Genomic DNA, 20241 nt, shown 5'->3' on the forward strand with positions numbered 1-20241 from the left:
GTAGATGTGATGGGAGAAGAAGACTGTAGCCTAAGAAACCATGGAGACTATACTACGTCCCTCGGACTCCACCCGTTCGTGAAGCATTCAAAGAGGAAGAAGCTAAAAGTACCTCATGAGCCTACCAGGCCATTCATTCCACTCTGAGAATACAGCAGTGAAGACTTTGCGCTCCCCTGCGTCACTCAGGAATTATATCAAGTCGTGCGAAAAGTGTTCTCAACAAAAGCCATCCACACTATTTGACGTGTTATCCATGTTCTCATTTCAGTAGGAGATGAAAGCAGCGGTGTGTCACATAGTACGTACTCTTGTGAGCATCCTGTCCAAGAACCTTGCTGCAGTATAGGATCTCTGGCTCGTGTCATAGCGCAAGAGCTACTGAAATGATTTCCCGTCAGCAACGGAGGGAATGCTAGCATAGCACTTTGTGATCCTTGAAGTGGAATGAGCTTCCACAGTAGAGTTTTCTCCTAGGTACTTTTTCCATCAGAAAAGCGTAGCCCCAGGAAGAAGAGAGGCAACAGCCTACTACCTCACTTTGCCCATACAGTGTTTTCAACGTAGAAATGCATGTGCAGCTAGCAGTCCCCTTACTCTATTCGAGTGACTCTCTCACACAGCACAGGAGTGAACGGTTTGAAAGCTGCCAAGTCACTCGGGAATGAACATGTTCCTGAGAAGCGGCTTTAAGCATGAACGCAGCACTAGATCAATGTGCTCCTAGCAGTTGAATTGGAAATGAGTGCCTTGTACCATATCACATACCCTCTTCAGAACTTATGATCCGCTCTCTTGCTCTGTTATGTTTACCTTGCTGTGTTTCAGTGCAACGATCTACAGAATCACTTTCTCGTCCTCAACGGACTCAATGAAAGCACAGGACTAAGAGAGCTATGAAATGCGCGGTCTTCTATGACACACTTTCCTCTACCTGCGGCCGTCATCTAGCTTTAGCCCTAGCCCTAAACCCACATGTAACATTAACCCAAACGCTAATGCTAAACCTATCCCTAACGCTAAACCTAACCCTAACCCTAACCCTAACCCTACCCTAACCCTATCCCTATCTCTTTCCCTAACCCTAACCCTAACCCTAACCCTATCCCTATCACTACCGTCATGATAAAGCTTATCCTTACCATCATCGTAATGCTAGCCCTAACCCTAACTCTATCTTTAAACAGAAATCTTCTGATATATCAGAGCTGTGGGTTGTGTCCTAAACTAAATGCTACTGAAATCATTTTCAATCGGTAGTGAATGAACAGCAGCATAGCAGTTTCAGAACTTCGCAGGACAATGAGCTGCGAGTGTGGGCTTCTCGCTGCTCTATTTCGTCCGGGAAAACAGCAGAGGCCGAAGATCTCCTGCAGCTACTGACTACTGTGTCTTGTGGACAAAACTGTTTCTCGAACGTAGACATGCCCATGAAGCTCACAGCCCACTGACTCTATGCGATTGAGTTTCCTTCTGATAGAATAGCAAGGAATTCATGGAAAGCTTCCAAACAACTAGGGAATCAGGATGTTTCATACAAGTCCCTTAAGAGAAAACTTCATCTCCAGCGGGTAACACTAGGTCAATGGACTCGTTTCAGTAGAGTGCGAAATGTGTGGGATGCCGCTAGAAGCCACCCATTTAGAACGTCATTTCAATAGGTTTTCTGTATGATCACCTTGGCGGTAAGTTTGCTAGCCACAGAGTTGTGGAATCCCGTTGCCCAAAACAAATGAGTGAACGCAAGCACAGCGCTATGCCAACTATGACCCAGAGTAAGCTTGGCTACCAGTGTTTTCGCCAAATTATGCGTTCTGCGAGGAAAGCGTATGCGGACGTTGGAAGGCGGCTAGGCCATGCTACGCGACCTGGCCTGCAAGTCTCTGAAGATCTAAGGGAATATCAATGTCAGAGTAGCCTGTGGGGCTCCCAGTGGAAGATAATACATTCCTGAAGATTTGTTTGCTCCTCAAACTCACTCGGGAATCAACCTATTTCGTAGGAAGCGGGTTTTCCTCCAAAGCCGTCTCAGTGTTCAACGTCTTCTCAATGTGGTCATTTCAGTAGTAGATGTGATGGCAGAAGAAGACTGTAGCCTAAGAAACCATGGAGACTATACTACGTCCCTCGGACTCCACCCGTTCGTGAAGCATTCAAAGAGGAAGAAGCTAAAAGTACCTCATGGGCCTACCAGGCCATTCATTCCACTCTGCGAATACAGCAGTGAAGACTTTGCGCTCCCCTGCGTCACTCAGGAATTATATCAAGTCGTGCGAAAAGTGTTCTCAACAAAAGCCATCCACACTATTTGACGTGTTATCCCTGTTCTCATTTCAGTAGGAGATGAAAGCAGCGGTGTGTCACATAGTACGTAGTCTTGTGAGCATCCTGTCCAAGAACCTTGCTGCAGTATAGGATCTCTGGCTCGTGTCATAGCGCAAGAGCTACTGAAATGATTTCCCGTCAGCAACGGAGGGAATGCTAGCATAGCACTTTGTGATCCTTGAAGCGGAATGAGCTTCCACAGGAGAGTTTTCTCCTAGGTACTTTTTCCATCAGAAAAGCGTAGCCCCAGGAAGAAGAGAGGCAACAGCCTACTACCTCACTTTGCCCATACAGTGTTTTCAACGTAGAAATGCATGTGCAGCTAGCAGTCCCCTTACTCTATTCGAGTGACTCTCTCACACAGCACAGGAGTGAACGGTTTGAAAGCTGCCAAGTCACTCGGGAATGAACATGTTCCTGAGAAGCGGCTTTAAGCATGAACGCAGCACTAGATCAATGTGCTCCTAGCAGTTGAATTGGAAATGAGTGCCTTGTACCATATCACATACCCTCTTCAGAACTTATGATCCGCTCTCTTGCTCTGTTATGTTTACCTTGCTGTGTTTCAGTGCAACGATCTACAGAATCACTTTCTCGTCCTCAACGGACTCAATGAAAGCACAGGACTAAGACAGCTATGAAATGCGCGACCTTCTATGACACACTTTCCTCTACCTGTGGCCGTCATCTAGCTCTAGCCCTAGCCCTAAACCCACATGTAACATTAACCCAAACGCTAATGCTAAACCTATCCCTAACGCTATACCTAACCCTAACCCTAACCCTATCCGTAACCCTAACCCTAACCCTAACCCTATCCCTTTCCCTAAACCTAACCCTAACCTTATCCCTATCCCTAACCCTAACCCTAACCCTAACCCTATCCCTATCCCTACCCTCATGATAAAGCTTATCCTTACCATCATCCTAATGCTAGCCCTAACCCTAACTCTATCTTTAAACAGAAATCTTCTGATATATCAGAGCTGTGGGTTGTGTCCTAAACTAAATGCTACTGAAATCATTTTCAATCAGTAGTGAATGAACAGCAGCATAGCAGTTTCAGAACTTCGCAGGACAATGAGCTGCGAGTGTGGGCTTTTCGCCGCTCTATTTTGTCCGGGAAAACAGCAGAGGCCGAAGATCTCCTGCAGCTAATGACTACTGTGTCTTGTGGACAAAACTGTTTCTCGAACGTAGACATGCCCATGAAGCTCACAGCCCACTGACTCTATGCGATTGAATTTCCTTCTGATAGAATAGCAAGGAATTCATGGAAAGCTTCCAAACAACTAGGGAATCAGGATGTTTCATACAAGTCCCTTATTAGAAAACTTCATCTCCAGCGGGTAACACTAGGTCAATGGACTCGTTTCAGTAGAGTGCGAAATGTGTGGGATGCCGCTAGAAGCCACCCATTTAGAACGTCATTTCAATTGGTTTTCTGTATGAGCACCTTGGCGGTAAGTTTGCTAGCCACAGAGTTGTGGAATCCCGTTGCCCAAAACAAATGAGTGAACGCAAGCACAGCGCTATGCCAACTATGACCCAGAGTAAGCTTGGCTACCAGTGTTTTCGCCAAATTATGCGTTCTGCGAGGAAAGCGTATGCGGACGTTGGAAGGCGGCTAGGCCATGCTACGCGACCTGGCCTGCAAGTCTCTGACGATCTAAGGGAATATCAATGTCAGAGTAGCCTGTGGGGCTCCCAGTGGAAGATAATACATTCCTGAAGATTTGTTTGCTCCTCAAACTCACTCGGGAATCAACCTATTTCGTAGGAAGCGGGTTTTCCTCCAAAGCCGTCTCAGTGTTCAACGTCTTCTCAATGTGGTCATTTCAGTAGTAGATGTGATGGGAGAAGAAGACTGTAGCCTAAGAAACCATGGAGACTATACTACGTCCCTCGGACTCCACCCGTTCGTGAAGCATTCAAAGAGGAAGAAGCTAAAAGTACCTCATGGGCCTACCAGGCCATTCATTCCACTCTGCGAATACAGCAGTGAAGACTTTGCGCTCCCCTGCGTCACTCAGGAATTATATCAAGTCGTGCGAAAAGTGTTCTCAACAAAAGCCATCCACACTATTTGACGTGTTATCCATGTTCTCATTTCAGTAGGAGATGAAAGCAGCGGTGTGTCACATAGTACGTAGTCTTGTGAGCATCCTGTCCAAGAACCTTGCTGCAGTATAGGATCTCTGGCTCGTGTCATAGCGCAAGAGCTACTGAAATGATTTCCCGTCAGCAACGGAGGGAATGCTAGCATAGCACTTTGTGATCCTTGAAGCGGAATGAGCTTCCACAGGAGAGTTTTCTCCTAGGTACTTTTTCCATCAGAAAAGCGTAGCCCCAGGAAGAAGAGAGGCAACAGCCTACTACCTCACTTTGCCCATACAGTGTTTTCAACGTAGAAATGCATGTGCAGCTAGCAGTCCCCTTACTCTATTCGAGTGACTCTCTCACACAGCACAGGAGTGAACGGTTTGAAAGCTGCCAAGTCACTCGGGAATGAACATGTTCCTGAGAAGCGGCTTTAAGCATGAATGCAGCACTAGATCAATGTGCTCCTAGCAGTTGAATTGGAAATGAGTGCCTTGTACCATATCACATACCCTCTTCAGAACTTATGATCCGCTCTTTTGCTCTGTTATGTTTCCCTTGCTGTGTTTCAGTGCAACGATCTACAGAATCACTTTCTCGTCCTCAACGGACTCAATGAAAGCACAGGACTAAGACAGCTATGAAATGCGCGACCTTCTATGACACACTTTCCTCTACCTGTGGCCGTCATCTAGCTCTAGCCCTAGCCCTAAACCCACATGTAACATTAACCCAAACGCTAATGCTAAACCTATCCCTAACGCTATACCTAACCCTAACCCTAACCCTATCCGTAACCCTAACCCTAACCCTAACCCTATCCCTTTCCCTAAACCTAACCCTAACCTTATCCCTATCCCTAACCCTAACCCTAACCCTAACCCTATCCCTATCCCTACCCTCATGATAAAGCTTATCCTTACCATCATCCTAATGCTAGCCCTAACCCTAACTCTATCTTTAAACAGAAATCTTCTGATATATCAGAGCTGTGGGTTGTGTCCTAAACTAAATGCTACTGAAATCATTTTCAATCAGTAGTGAATGAACAGCAGCATAGCAGTTTCAGAACTTCGCAGGACAATGAGCTGCGAGTGTGGGCTTTTCGCCGCTCTATTTTGTCCGGGAAAACAGCAGAGGCCGAAGATCTCCTGCAGCTAATGACTACTGTGTCTTGTGGACAAAACTGTTTCTCGAACGTAGACATGCCCATGAAGCTCACAGCCCACTGACTCTATGCGATTGAATTTCCTTCTGATAGAATAGCAAGGAATTCATGGAAAGCTTCCAAACAACTAGGGAATCAGGATGTTTCATACAAGTCCCTTATTAGAAAACTTCACCTCCAGCGGGTAACACTAGGTCAATGGACTCGTTTCAGTAGAGTGCGAAATGTGTGGGATGCCGCTAGAAGCCACCCATTTAGAACGTCATTTCAATTGGTTTTCTGTTTGATCACCTTGGCGGTAAGTTTGCTAGCCACAGAGTTGTGGAATCCCGTTGCCCAAAACAAATGAGTGAACGCAAGCACAGCGCTATGCCAACTATGACCCAGAGTAAGCTTGGCTACCAGTGTTTTCGCCAAATTATGCGTTCTGCGAGGAAAGCGTATGCGGACGTTGGAAGGCGGCTAGGCCATGCTACGCGACTTGGCCTGCAAGTCTCTGAAGATCTAAGGGAATATCAATGTCAGAGTAGCCTGTGGGGCTCCCAGTGGAAGATAATACATTCCTGAAGATTTGTTTGCTCCTCAAACTCACTCGGGAATCAATCTATTTCGTAGGAAGCGGGTTTTCCTCCAAAGCCGTCTCAGTGTTCAACGTCTTCTCAATGTGGTCATTTCAGTAGTAGATGTGATGGGAGAAGAAGACTGTAGCCTAAGAAACCATGGAGACTATACTATGTCCCTCGGACTCCACCCGTTCGTGAAGCATTCAAGGAGGAAGAAGCTACAAGTACCTCATGAGCCTACCAGGCCATTCATTCCACTCTGAGAATACAGCAGTGAAGACTTTGCGCTCCCCTGCGTCACTCAGGAATTATATCAAGTCGTGCGAAAAGTGTTCTCAACAAAAGCCATCCACACTATTTGACGTGTTATCCATGTTCTCATTTCAGTAGGAGATGAAAGCAGCGGTGTGTCACATAGTACGTACTCTTGTGAGCATCCTGTCCAAGAACCTTGCTGCAGTATAGGATCTCTGGCTCGTGTCATAGCGCAAGAGCTACTGAAATGATTTCCCGTCAGCAACGGAGGGAATGCTAGCATAGCACTTTGTGATCCTTGAAGCGGAATGAGCTTCCACAGGAGAGTTTTCTCCTAGGTACTTTTTCCATCAGAAAAGCGTAGCCCCAGGAAGAAGAGAGGCAACAGCCTACTACCTCACTTTGCCCATACAGTGTTTTCAACGTAGAAATGCATGTGCAGCTAGCAGTCCCCTTACTCTATTCGAGTGACTCTCTCACACAGCACAGGAGTGAACGGTTTGAAAGCTGCCAAGTCACTCGGGAATGAACATGTTCCTGAGAAGCGGCTTTAAGCATGAACGCAGCACTAGATCAATGTGCTCCTAGCAGTTGAATTGGAAATGAGTGCCTTGTACCATATCACATACCCTCTTCAGAACTTATGATCCGCTCTTTTGCTCTGTTATGTTTCCCTTGCTGTGTTTCAGTGCAACGATCTACAGAATCACTTTCTCGTCCTCAACGGACTCAATGAAAGCACAGGACTAAGACAGGTATGAAATGCGCGACCTTCTATGACACACTTTCCTCTACCTGTGGCCGTCATCTAGCTCTAGCCCTAGCCCTAAACCCACATGTAACATTAACCCAAACGCTAATGCTAACCCTAACCCTAACCCTAACCCTATCCGTAACCCTAACCCTAACCCTAACCCTATCCCTATCCCTTTCCCTAACCCTAACCCTAACCCTATCCCTATCCCTAACCCTAACCCTAACCCTAACCCTATCCCTATCCCTACCCTCATGATAAAGCTTATCCTTACCATCATCGTAATGCTAGCCCTAACCTTAACTCTATCTTTAAACAGAAATCATCTGATATATCAGAGCTGTGGGTTGTGTCCTAAAATAATTGCTACTGAAATCATTTTCAATCAGTAGTGAATGAACAGCAGCATAGCAGTTTCAGAACTTCGCAGGACAATGAGCTGCGAGTGTGAGCTTCTCGCCGCTCTATTTCGTCTGGGAAAACAGCAGAGGCCGAAGATCTCCTGCAGCTACTGACTACTGTGTCTTGTGGACAAAACTGTTTCTCGAACGTAGACATGCCCATGAAGCCACAGCCCACTGACTCTATGCGATTGAATTTCCTTCTGATAGAATAGCAAGGAATTCATGGAAAGCTTCCAAACAACTAAGGAATCAGGATGTTTCATACAAGTCCCTTAAGAGAAAACTTCATCTCCAGCGGGTAACACTAGGTCAATGGACTCGTTTCAGTAGAGTGCGAAATGTGTGGGATGCCGCTAGAAGCCACCCATTTAGAACGTCATTTCAATTGGTTTTCTGTTTGATCACCTTGGCGGTAAGTTTGCTAGCCACAGAGTTGTGGAATCCCGTTGCCCAAAACAAATGAGTGAACGCAAGCACAGCGCTATGCCAACTATGACCCAGAGTAAGCTTGGCTACCAGTGTTTTCGCCAAATTATGCGTTCTGCGAGGAAAGCGTATGCGGACGTTGGAAGGCGGCTAGGCCATGCTACGCGACCTGGCCTGCAAGTCTCTGAAGATCTAAGGGAATATCAATGTCAGAGTAGCCTGTGGGGCTCCCAGTGGAAGATAATACATTCCTGAAGATTTGTTTGCTCCTCAAACTCAATCGGGAATCAACCTATTTCTTAGGAAGCGGGTTTTCCTCCAAAGCCGTCTCAGTGTTCAACGTCTTCTCAATGTGGTCATTTCAGTAGTAGATGTGATGGGAGAAGAAGACTGTAGCCTAAGAAACCATGGAGACTATACTACGTCCCTCGGACTCCACCCGTTCGTGAAGCATTCAAAGAGGAAGAAGCTAAAAGTACCTCATGGGCCTACCAGGCCATTCATTCCACTCTGAGAATACAGCAGTGAAGACTTTGCGCTCCCCTGCGTCACTCAGGAATTATATCAAGTCGTGCGAAAAGTGTTCTCAACAAAAGCCATCCACACTATTTGACGTGTTATCCCTGTTCTCATTTCAGTAGGAGATGAAAGCAGCGGTGTGTCACATAGTACGTAGTCTTGTGAGCATCCTGTCCAAGAACCTTGCTGCAGTATAGGATCTCTGGCTCGTGTCATAGCGCAAGAGCTACTGAAATGATTTCCCGTCAGCAACGGAGGGAATGCTAGCATAGCACTTTGTGATCCTTGAAGCGGAATGAGCTTCCACAGGAGAGTTTTCTCCTAGGTACTTTTTCCATCAGAAAAGCGTAGCCCCAGGAAGAAGAGAGGCAACAGCCTACTACCTCACTTTGCCCATACAGTGTTTTCAACGTAGAAATGCATGTGCAGCTAGCAGTCCCCTTACTCTATTCGAGTGACTCTCTCACACAGCACAGGAGTGAACGGTTTGAAAGCTGCCAAGTCACTCGGGAATGAACATGTTCCTGAGAAGCGGCTTTAAGCATGAACGCAGCACTAGATCAATGTGCTCCTAGCAGTTGAATTGGAAATGAGTGCCTTGTACCATATCACATACCCTCTTCAGAACTTATGATCCGCTCTCTTGCTCTGTTATGTTTACCTTGCTGTGTTTCAGTGCAACGATCTACAGAATCACTTTCTCGTCCTCAACGGACTCAATGAAAGCACAGGACTAAGACAGCTATGAAATGCGCGACCTTCTATGACACACTTTCCTCTACCTGTGGCCGTCATCTAGCTCTAGCCCTAGCCCTAAACCCACATGTAACATTAACCCAAACGCTAATGCTAAACCTATCCCTAACGCTATACCTAACCCTAACCCTAACCCTATCCGTAACCCTAACCCTAACCCTAACCCTATCCCTTTCCCTAAACCTAACCCTAACCTTATCCCTATCCCTAACCCTAACCCTAACCCTAACCCTATCCCTATCCCTACCCTCATGATAAAGCTTATCCTTACCATCATCCTAATGCTAGCCCTAACCCTAACTCTATCTTTAAACAGAAATCTTCTGATATATCAGAGCTGTGGGTTGTGTCCTAAACTAAATGCTACTGAAATCATTTTCAATCAGTAGTGAATGAACAGCAGCATAGCAGTTTCAGAACTTCGCAGGACAATGAGCTGCGAGTGTGGGCTTTTCGCCGCTCTATTTTGTCCGGGAAAACAGCAGAGGCCGAAGATCTCCTGCAGCTAATGACTACTGTGTCTTGTGGACAAAACTGTTTCTCGAACGTAGACATGCCCATGAAGCTCACAGCCCACTGACTCTATGCGATTGAATTTCCTTCTGATAGAATAGCAAGGAATTCATGGAAAGCTTCCAAACAACTAGGGAATCAGGATGTTTCATACAAGTCCCTTATTAGAAAACTTCATCTCCAGCGGGTAACACTAGGTCAATGGACTCGTTTCAGTAGAGTGCGAAATGTGTGGGATGCCGCTAGAAGCCACCCATTTAGAACGTCATTTCAATTGGTTTTCTGTATGAGCACCTTGGCGGTAAGTTTGCTAGCCACAGAGTTGTGGAATCCCGTTGCCCAAAACAAATGAGTGAACGCAAGCACAGCGCTATGCCAACTATGACCCAGAGTAAGCTTGGCTACCAGTGTTTTCGCCAAATTATGCGTTCTGCGAGGAAAGCGTATGCGGACGTTGGAAGGCGGCTAGGCCATGCTACGCGACCTGGCCTGCAAGTCTCTGACGATCTAAGGGAATATCAATGTCAGAGTAGCCTGTGGGGCTCCCAGTGGAAGATAATACATTCCTGAAGATTTGTTTGCTCCTCAAACTCACTCGGGAATCAACCTATTTCGTAGGAAGCGGGTTTTCCTCCAAAGCCGTCTCAGTGTTCAACGTCTTCTCAATGTGGTCATTTCAGTAGTAGATGTGATGGGAGAAGAAGACTGTAGCCTAAGAAACCATGGAGACTATACTACGTCCCTCGGACTCCACCCGTTCGTGAAGCATTCAAAGAGGAAGAAGCTAAAAGTACCTCATGGGCCTACCAGGCCATTCATTCCACTCTGAGAATACAGCAGTGAAGACTTTGCGCTCCCCTGCGTCACTCAGGAATTATATCAAGTCGTGCGAAAAGTGTTCTCAACAAAAGCCATCCACACTATTTGACGTGTTATCCATGTTCTCATTTCAGTAGGAGATGAAAGCAGCGGTGTGTCACATAGTACGTAGTCTTGTGAGCATCCTGTCCAAGAACCTTGCTGCAGTATAGGATCTCTGGCTCGTGTCATAGCGCAAGAGCTACTGAAATGATTTCCCGTCAGCAACGGAGGGAATGCTAGCATAGCACTTTGTGATCCTTGAAGCGGAATGAGCTTCCACAGGAGAGTTTTCTCCTAGGTACTTTTTCCATCAGAAAAGCGTAGCCCCAGGAAGAAGAGAGGCAACAGCCTACTACCTCACTTTGCCCATACAGTGTTTTCAACGTAGAAATGCATGTGCAGCTAGCAGTCCCCTTACTCTATTCGAGTGACTCTCTCACACAGCACAGGAGTGAACGGTTTGAAAGCTGCCAAGTCACTCGGGAATGAACATGTTCCTGAGAAGCGGCTTTAAGCATGAATGCAGCACTAGATCAATGTGCTCCTAGCAGTTGAATTGGAAATGAGTGCCTTGTACCATATCACATACCCTCTTCAGAACTTATGATCCGCTCTTTTGCTCTGTTATGTTTCCCTTGCTGTGTTTCAGTGCAACGATCTACAGAATCACTTTCTCGTCCTCAACGGACTCAATGAAAGCACAGGACTAAGACAGCTATGAAATGCGCGACCTTCTATGACACACTTTCCTCTACCTGTGGCCGTCATCTAGCTCTAGCCCTAGCCCTAAACCCACATGTAACATTAACCCAAACGCTAATGCTAAACCTATCCCTAACGCTATACCTAACCCTAACCCTAACCCTATCCGTAACCCTAACCCTAACCCTAACCCTATCCCTTTCCCTAAACCTAACCCTAACCTTATCCCTATCCCTAACCCTAACCCTAACCCTAACCCTATCCCTATCCCTACCCTCATGATAAAGCTTATCCTTACCATCATCCTAATGCTAGCCCTAACCCTAACTCTATCTTTAAACAGAAATCTTCTGATATATCAGAGCTGTGGGTTGTGTCCTAAACTAAATGCTACTGAAATCATTTTCAATCAGTAGTGAATGAACAGCAGCATAGCAGTTTCAGAACTTCGCAGGACAATGAGCTGAGAGTGTGGGCTTTTCGCCGCTCTATTTTGTCCGGGAAAACAGCAGAGGCCGAAGATCTCCTGCAGCTAATGACTACTGTGTCTTGTGGACAAAACTGTTTCTCGAACGTAGACATGCCCATGAAGCTCACAGCCCACTGACTCTATGCGATTGAATTTCCTTCTGATAGAATAGCAAGGAATTCATGGAAAGCTTCCAAACAACTAGGGAATCAGGATGTTTCATACAAGTCCCTTATTAGAAAACTTCATCTCCAGCGGGTAACACTAGGTCAATGGACTCGTTTCAGTAGAGTGCGAAATGTGTGGGATGCCGCTAGAAGCCACCCATTTAGAACGTCATTTCAATTGGTTTTCTGTTTGATCACCTTGGCGGTAAGTTTGCTAGCCACAGAGTTGTGGAATCCCGTTGCCCAAAACAAATGAGTGAACGCAAGCACAGCGCTATGCCAACTATGACCCAGAGTAAGCTTGGCTACCAGTGTTTTCGCCAAATTATGCGTTCTGCGAGGAAAGCGTATGCGGACGTTGGAAGGCGGCTAGGCCATGCTACGCGACTTGGCCTGCAAGTCTCTGAAGATCTAAGGGAATATCAATGTCAGAGTAGCCTGTGGGGCTCCCAGTGGAAGATAATACATTCCTGAAGATTTGTTTGCTCCTCAAACTCACTCGGGAATCAATCTATTTCGTAGGAAGCGGGTTTTCCTCCAAAGCCGTCTCAGTGTTCAACGTCTTCTCAATGTGGTCATTTCAGTAGTAGATGTGATGGGAGAAGAAGACTGTAGCCTAAGAAACCATGGAGACTATACTATGTCCCTCGGACTCCACCCGTTCGTGAAGCATTCAAGGAGGAAGAAGCTACAAGTACCTCATGGGCCTACCAGGCCATTCATTCCACTCTGAGAATACAGCAGTGAAGACTTTGCGCTCCCCTGCGTCACTCAGGAATTATATCAAGTCGTGCGAAAAGTGTTCTCAACAAAAGCCATCCACACTATTTGACGTGTTATCCATGTTCTCATTTCAGTAGGAGATGAAAGCAGCGGTGTGTCACATAGTACGTACTCTTGTGAGCATCCTGTCCAAGAACCTTGCTGCAGTATAGGATCTCTGGCTCGTGTCATAGCGCAAGAGCTACTGAAATGATTTCCCGTCAGCAACGGAGGGAATGCTAGCATAGCACTTTGTGATCCTTGAAGCGGAATGAGCTTCCACAGGAGAGTTTTCTCCTAGGTACTTTTTCCATCAGAAAAGCGTAGCCCCAGGAAGAAGAGAGGCAACAGCCTACTACCTCACTTTGCCCATACAGTGTTTTCAACGTAGAAATGCATGTGCAGCTAGCAGTCCCCTTACTCTATTCGAGTGACTCTCTCACACAGCACAGGAGTGAACGGTTTGAAAGCTGCCAAGTCACTCGGGAATGAACATGTTCCTGAGAAGCGGCTTTAAGCATGAACGCAGCACTAGATCAATGTGCTCCTAGCAGTTGAATTGGAAATGAGTGCCTTGTACCATATCACATACCCTCTTCAGAACTTATGATCCGCTCTTTTGCTCTGTTATGTTTCCCTTGCTGTGTTTCAGTGCAACGATCTACAGAATCACTTTCTCGTCCTCAACGGACTCAATGAAAGCACAGGACTAAGACAGGTATGAAATGCGCGACCTTCTATGACACACTTTCCTCTACCTGTGGCCGTCATCTAGCTCTAGCCCTAGCCCTAAACCCACATGTAACATTAACCCAAACGCTAATGCTAACCCTAACCCTAACCCTAACCCTATCCGTAACCCTAACCCTAACCCTAACCCTATCCCTATCCCTTTCCCTAACCCTAACCCTAACCCTATCCCTATCCCTAACCCTAACCCTAACCCTAACCCTATCCCTATCCCTACCCTCATGATAAAGCTTATCCTTACCATCATCGTAATGCTAGCCCTAACCTTAACTCTATCTTTAAACAGAAATCATCTGATATATCAGAGCTGTGGGTTGTGTCCTAAAATAATTGCTACTGAAATCATTTTCAATCAGTAGTGAATGAACAGCAGCATAGCAGTTTCAGAACTTCGCAGGACAATGAGCTGCGAGTGTGAGCTTCTCGCCGCTCTATTTCGTCTGGGAAAACAGCAGAGGCCGAAGATCTCCTGCAGCTACTGACTACTGTGTCTTGTGGACAAAACTGTTTCTCGAACGTAGACATGCCCATGAAGCCACAGCCCACTGACTCTATGCGATTGAATTTCCTTCTGATAGAATAGCAAGGAATTCATGGAAAGCTTCCAAACAACTAAGGAATCAGGATGTTTCATACAAGTCCCTTAAGAGAAAACTTCATCTCCAGCGGGTAACACTAGGTCAATGGACTCGTTTCAGTAGAGTGCGAAATGTGTGGGATGCCGCTAGAAGCCACCCATTTAGAACGTCATTTCAATTGGTTTTCTGTTTGATCACCTTGGCGGTAAGTTTGCTAGCCACAGAGTTGTGGAATCCCGTTGCCCAAAACAAATGAGTGAACGCAAGCACAGCGCTATGCCAACTATGACCCAGAGTAAGCTTGGCTACCAGTGTTTTCGCCAAATTATGCGTTCTGCGAGGAAAGCGTATGCGGACGTTGGAAGGCGGCTAGGCCATGCTACGCGACCTGGCCTGCAAGTCTCTGAAGATCTAAGGGAATATCAATGTCAGAGTAGCCTGTGGGGCTCCCAGTGGAAGATAATACATTCCTGAAGATTTGTTTGCTCCTCAAACTCACTCGGGAATCAACCTATTTCGTAGGAAGCGGGTTTTCCTCCAAAGCCGTCTCAGTGTTCAACGTCTTCTCAATGTGGTCATTTCAGTAGTAGATGTGATGGGAGAAGAAGACTGTAGCCTAAGAAACCATGGAGACTATACTACGTCCCTCGGACTCCACCCGTTCGTGAAGCATTCAAAGAGGAAGAAGCTAAAAGTACCTCATGGGCCTACCAGGCCATTCATTCCACTCTGAGAATACAGCAGTGAAGACTTTGCGCTCCCCTGCGTCACTCAGGAATTATATCAAGTCGTGCGAAAAGTGTTCTCAACAAAAGCCATCCACACTATTTGACGTGTTATCCATGTTCTCATTTCAGTAGGAGATGAAAGCAGCGGTGTGTCACATAGTACGTAGTCTTGTGAGCATCCTGTCCAAGAACCTTGCTGCAGTATAGGATCTCTGGCTCGTGTCATAGCGCAATAGCTACTAAAATGATTTCCCGTCAGCAACGGAGGGAATGCTAGCATAGCACTTTGTGATCCTTGAAGCGGAATGAGCTTCCACAGTAGAGTTTTCTCCTAGGTACTTTTTCCATCAGAAAAGCGTAGCCCCAGGAAGAAGAGAGGCAACAGCCTACTACCTCACTTTGCCCATACAGTGTTTTCAACGTAGAAATGCATGTGCAGCTAGCAGTCCCCTTACTCTATTCGAGTGACTCTCTCACACAGCACAGGAGTGAACGGTTTGAAAGCTGCCAAGTCACTCGGGATTGAACATGTTCCTGAGAAGCGGCTTTAAGCATGAACGCAGCACTAGATCAATGTGCTCCTAGCAGTTGAATTGGAAATGAGTGCCGTGTACCATATCATATAAACTCTTCAGAACTTATAATCAGCTATTTTGCTCTCTTATCATTTACCTTGCTGTGTTGGAGTGCAGTGATCTACAGAATCACTTTCTCGTCATCAACGGACTCAATGAAAGTACAGGACTATGACTCCTATGAAATGCACTATCTTCTATGACACACTTTCCTCGACCGGCGGCCGTCATCTACCTTTAGCCCTTGCCGTAAACCTACATGTAACAAACCCAACCTGTAATCCTAAGCCTATGTTTAACCCTACCCTAATGGAACCCTATCCCTAACTTTTACCCTAGCCCTATACCTAACCCTTACCATAACCCTAACCCTATCCCTAACCCGAACCCTAACCCTAACCCTAACCCTAACTCTATCGCTAACCCTAGCCTTAACCCTAACCCTAACCCTATCCCTATCCCTAACCCTAACCCTAACCCTAACCCTAATAATAAAACTAGTCCTAACCATAACCCTAATGCTAGCCCTAACCCTAACTCTATCTTTTAAGAGAATTCGTCTCATATATCAGAGCTGTGGGTTGTGTCCTAACCAAAATGCTACTGAAATCATTTTCCATCAGTAGTGAATGAACTGGAGCATAGCAGTATCTGACTTTTGCAGGACAGTGAGCTGTGAGTGTGTGGTTTTCACCCCTCTATTCCTTCCTTGAAAAAATCAGAGTCCTTAGATTTCCTGTGTTGCACCCTCTGACACATGAAACAGACGTTCTGAGACTTCAGGACATTTACAGAGATGTTACTTTAATGGCCAACTCTTTTAACCTGCGGTGGGGCGGACTCTCGATGTGTCCCGGACACACAGTGCTCAGAAGAGCTGCAGATGAGAGCCGCGCCGAACGCTCACAGGCTAGCTCTTTTATACAGTGAGAAGCAAACAAGCAAGTTACAAAAGCGGGAGTTGCTGTTATCTCTGCATAGCTCTTGGCTCTGGAGGAACATTAACCAGATGTTAAAATTTTCTATTGAAACCCTGTATCCTGTCGATAAGAACCACCTGTCCCACTGAATTTGTGCCCTCAGTTTAAAGGGTCCAAACCTGAGATGACTCTGGTGCCTAAAGTTTATGGCCCTCTAACTAATTGGCTGTAACTCAGAATAAGCCCTCTGCAAATCACGTATTGTTTACCCTTACTTGGGCCGACAATGTTGTTTATCTCCCCTATCCTGGTGACCTTCAAGAGGTTTTCTGCTTAGCAATGCCTATAATTGCCTAGCTCTCTTGCCTAGCTCTCAACACCTGCAGGTACTGACTACTATGTCTTGTGGACAAAACTGTTTCTTGAACGTAGATATGCACATGAAGCTCACAGTCCACTGACTCTATTCGACTGAATTTCCTTCTGAGAGAACAGTAAGGAATTCATGGAAAGCTTCCAAACAGCTGGGGCATCAAATTGTTTCACACAAGTGCCTTATTAGCAAATTTCATCTCCAGCGGGTAACACTAGGTCAATGGACTCATTTCAGTAGAGTGTGCAATGTATGGCGTGCCGATTTAACCGACCGATTTAGAACATCATTTCATTTGGTTTTCTGTATGATCACCTTGGCAGTAACTTTGCAAGCCAAAGATTTCCGAAGTCACGTTCCCCCAAACAATGAGTGAACAGAAGCACAGGACTCTGCCAACTATGAACTAGAGTAAGCTTGGCTACCACTGTTTTCGCCAACGTATGCGTTCTGGGAGGAAAGCGTATCCGGACGTTGGAATGCCGCTAGGCCAAGCTACGTGACTTGGACTCCAAGTCTCTGAAGATCGAAATGAATATGATTCTCAGAGTAGCCTGTGGGGCTCCCAGTGGAAGATAATACATTCGTGAAGATTTGTTTTCTCCTCAAAGTCTCACCCTATCACTAACCCTAACAAACCCTATCCCTAGCCCTAACCCTAAACCTAACCCAAACCGTAACCCTAACGGTAATCTTACCCATATCCCTAACTCTAGCCCTAATCCCAATTCTATCCCTAACCCTAACCCTTATCTAACCGTTGCCCTAACCCTAACCCCAATTCTAAACCTATCCCTAAACCTAACCCTAACACTTGCCCTTGCCCTAACCCTAAACCCATCCCTAACCCTAAACCCTGCTCTAATCCTATCCCCAACCTTAGCCATAAACCTAACCCTAACAGTAACCCTAAAACTAATCCTACCCCTAACCCTAACCCTACCCTATCCCTAACCATAACCCTAGTCTTGACCCTAACCCTAAACCTAGCCCTCACCCTAACCCTAACCCTAGCCCTAACCCTAACCCTAACCCTCCCCTCGCCGTAACCCTAATCCGAATTGAATCCAATGACTATATCGTTAACACTAACCCTAACCATAACCCTAACCCTAACCCTAATACAATCCCTAACCATATCGGTAACCCTAGCCATATCAACAAACCTAACCATAACCCTAACCCTGTCCTTAACCCTATCCCTAGCCATAACCCTAACCCTAACCCTATTTCTAAACCTAATCCTACGCCTAACCATATCGGTAACCCTAGCCATATCAACAAACCTAACCATAACCATAACCCTAACCCTAACCCTATCCCTAAACCTAACCCTAAAGGTAGTCCTAACCCTAACCCTAAGCCTAACCCTAACCCTAACCCTATCCCTACCACTAATCCCAAACCTAGCCCTAACCACAAACGTAGTCTCTACCCAAACCCTAACCATAACCCTATTTCAAAACCTAATCCTACCCCTAACCTTATCGGTAACCCTAGCCATATCAACAATCCTAACCATAACCCTAACCCTAATCATAACTTAAGCCCTAAACCTAACCCTAAACCTAACCCTAACCATAGCTCTAACCCTAAACCTAATCCTATCCCTAACCATAATCCTAGCCCTAACACTAACACTACACCCATCCTTAAACCTAACCCTAACCCAAGCCCTAACTGTAACCCTAACCCTAATCTCAGCCCTAACCCTAACCCTAACCCTATCCCTAAGCCTAACCTTAACCCTAGCACAACCCTAAACCTAAAAGTAACCCTAGTCATAACCCTAACCCTAACCTTAGCCCTAATCCAAGCTCTAATATAACCCTAACCCTATCCCTAACCCTAAAGGTAAACCTAGCAGTATTCCTCACCCTAGCCCTAATTCTAAACCTATCCCTAACCCTAACCCTAACCCTAATCTGACCCCTTCCCTAACCCTAAGCCCAAACCTAACCCTATTCCTAAAGCTAACACTAACCCTACTCCTACGCCTAACCCTAAACATAACCATAACCCTAACACTAACCCTAACCCTATCCCTAACCTTAAACCTAACCCTGCCAGTAACCCTAACGGTAAACCTAGCTGTATCCCTAAGTCTAAACCTTAACCAAACCATACCACTAACCAAAACACTAACCCTAACCCTAGTCCTCACCCTAATCCTAAACCTAACCCTATCCCTAAACCTAACCCTAACCCTAGCCTTCACCGTAACCCTACCCGTAATAGTAAACCTAACCCTAACCCTAACACGATCCCTAACCCTAGCCGTAAACCTAACCCCAATTGAATTCAAAACCTTACTCTATCCCTACCGTACCCTATCTGTAACCCTATCTCTAACCCTAACCCCAATCATATCCATAACCCTAACTCTATCCCTAAACCTAACCCTAAACCAAGCCCTAACCCTAAACCCAACCTTTTCCTTAAACCTAACCCTAACAGTAACCCTAAAACTTAGCCTAGCCCTAACCCTAACCCTAACCCTAACCCAAACCCTAACCCTATCCCTAACCCGAACCCTAGTTGTATCCCTAAGCCTAACTCTAATCCTAGCCGTAACCGTATCAGTAAACATACCCGTATCCCTAACGCTAACCCTACCCTAACACTATCGGTAATCCTAACCCTAACTGTAAACCTAGCCCTAACCCTAACCACAACCCTATGCCTAAACCTAACCCTAACCCTAGCCGTAACCCTAAACTTAATCCTATTTCTAAACTTAACCCTAACCATAGCCCTAACCCTAACCATACCCTACCCCTACCCCTAGCCCTAACCCTTACCCTATCCCAAAACCATACGCTATACCTAACCTTAACCCTAACCCTAATCCTATCCCTAAGCTTACCCCTAACCCTTACATTAGCCCTAACCCTAGCCTTACTACTAAACCTATCCATAGCCCTAACCCTAAACCTAGCCCTAACCCTAACGGTAACCCTAGTCATATCCCTAACCCTAGTCCTAAGCCTAATCCTATCCATCACCCTACCCTAACACTTATCAGACCCTAGACCTACCCTAAATCCAAACCTAAACCTATCTCTAATACTAACCCTATCGCTAGCCCTAACCCTAACCCTATCCCTAAACCTAAACCTAGCCCTAACCCTCACCCTAACACTAACCATAAGAGTAAACTAACCCTAACCTTAACACTAACACTAACAATAATCCGTAATCCTTACCCTATCCCGAAAACTAACCCTAACCATAGCCCTAACCCTAACATTAACCCTATTTTGAAACCTAAACCTAGTCCTAAAGCTAACCCTAACCATAGACCTAACCCTAATGCAAACCCTATCCCTAACCCTAACCCTAGTTCTAACCCTAACACTAATGCTAACCCTACCGTATCCATAACTTTAACCCTAACCCTAACCCTATCCCTATCCCTAAGCATAACCCTAACCCTATCCCAGAACCTAACCCCAACCCTAGACCTAACCCTAACCATAAACCTATCCCTATTCCAAACCCTTATCCTATCCCTATCCCTAACCCTAACCATAGCCCTAACCCTAAACCTATGCTAACCCTAACCCTAACGCT

The sequence above is a fragment of the Desmodus rotundus genome, chromosome 12, assembly GCF_022682495.2.
Source record: "Desmodus rotundus isolate HL8 chromosome 12, HLdesRot8A.1, whole genome shotgun sequence".
NCBI classification, from domain to species: Eukaryota; Metazoa; Chordata; class Mammalia; order Chiroptera; family Phyllostomidae; genus Desmodus; species Desmodus rotundus.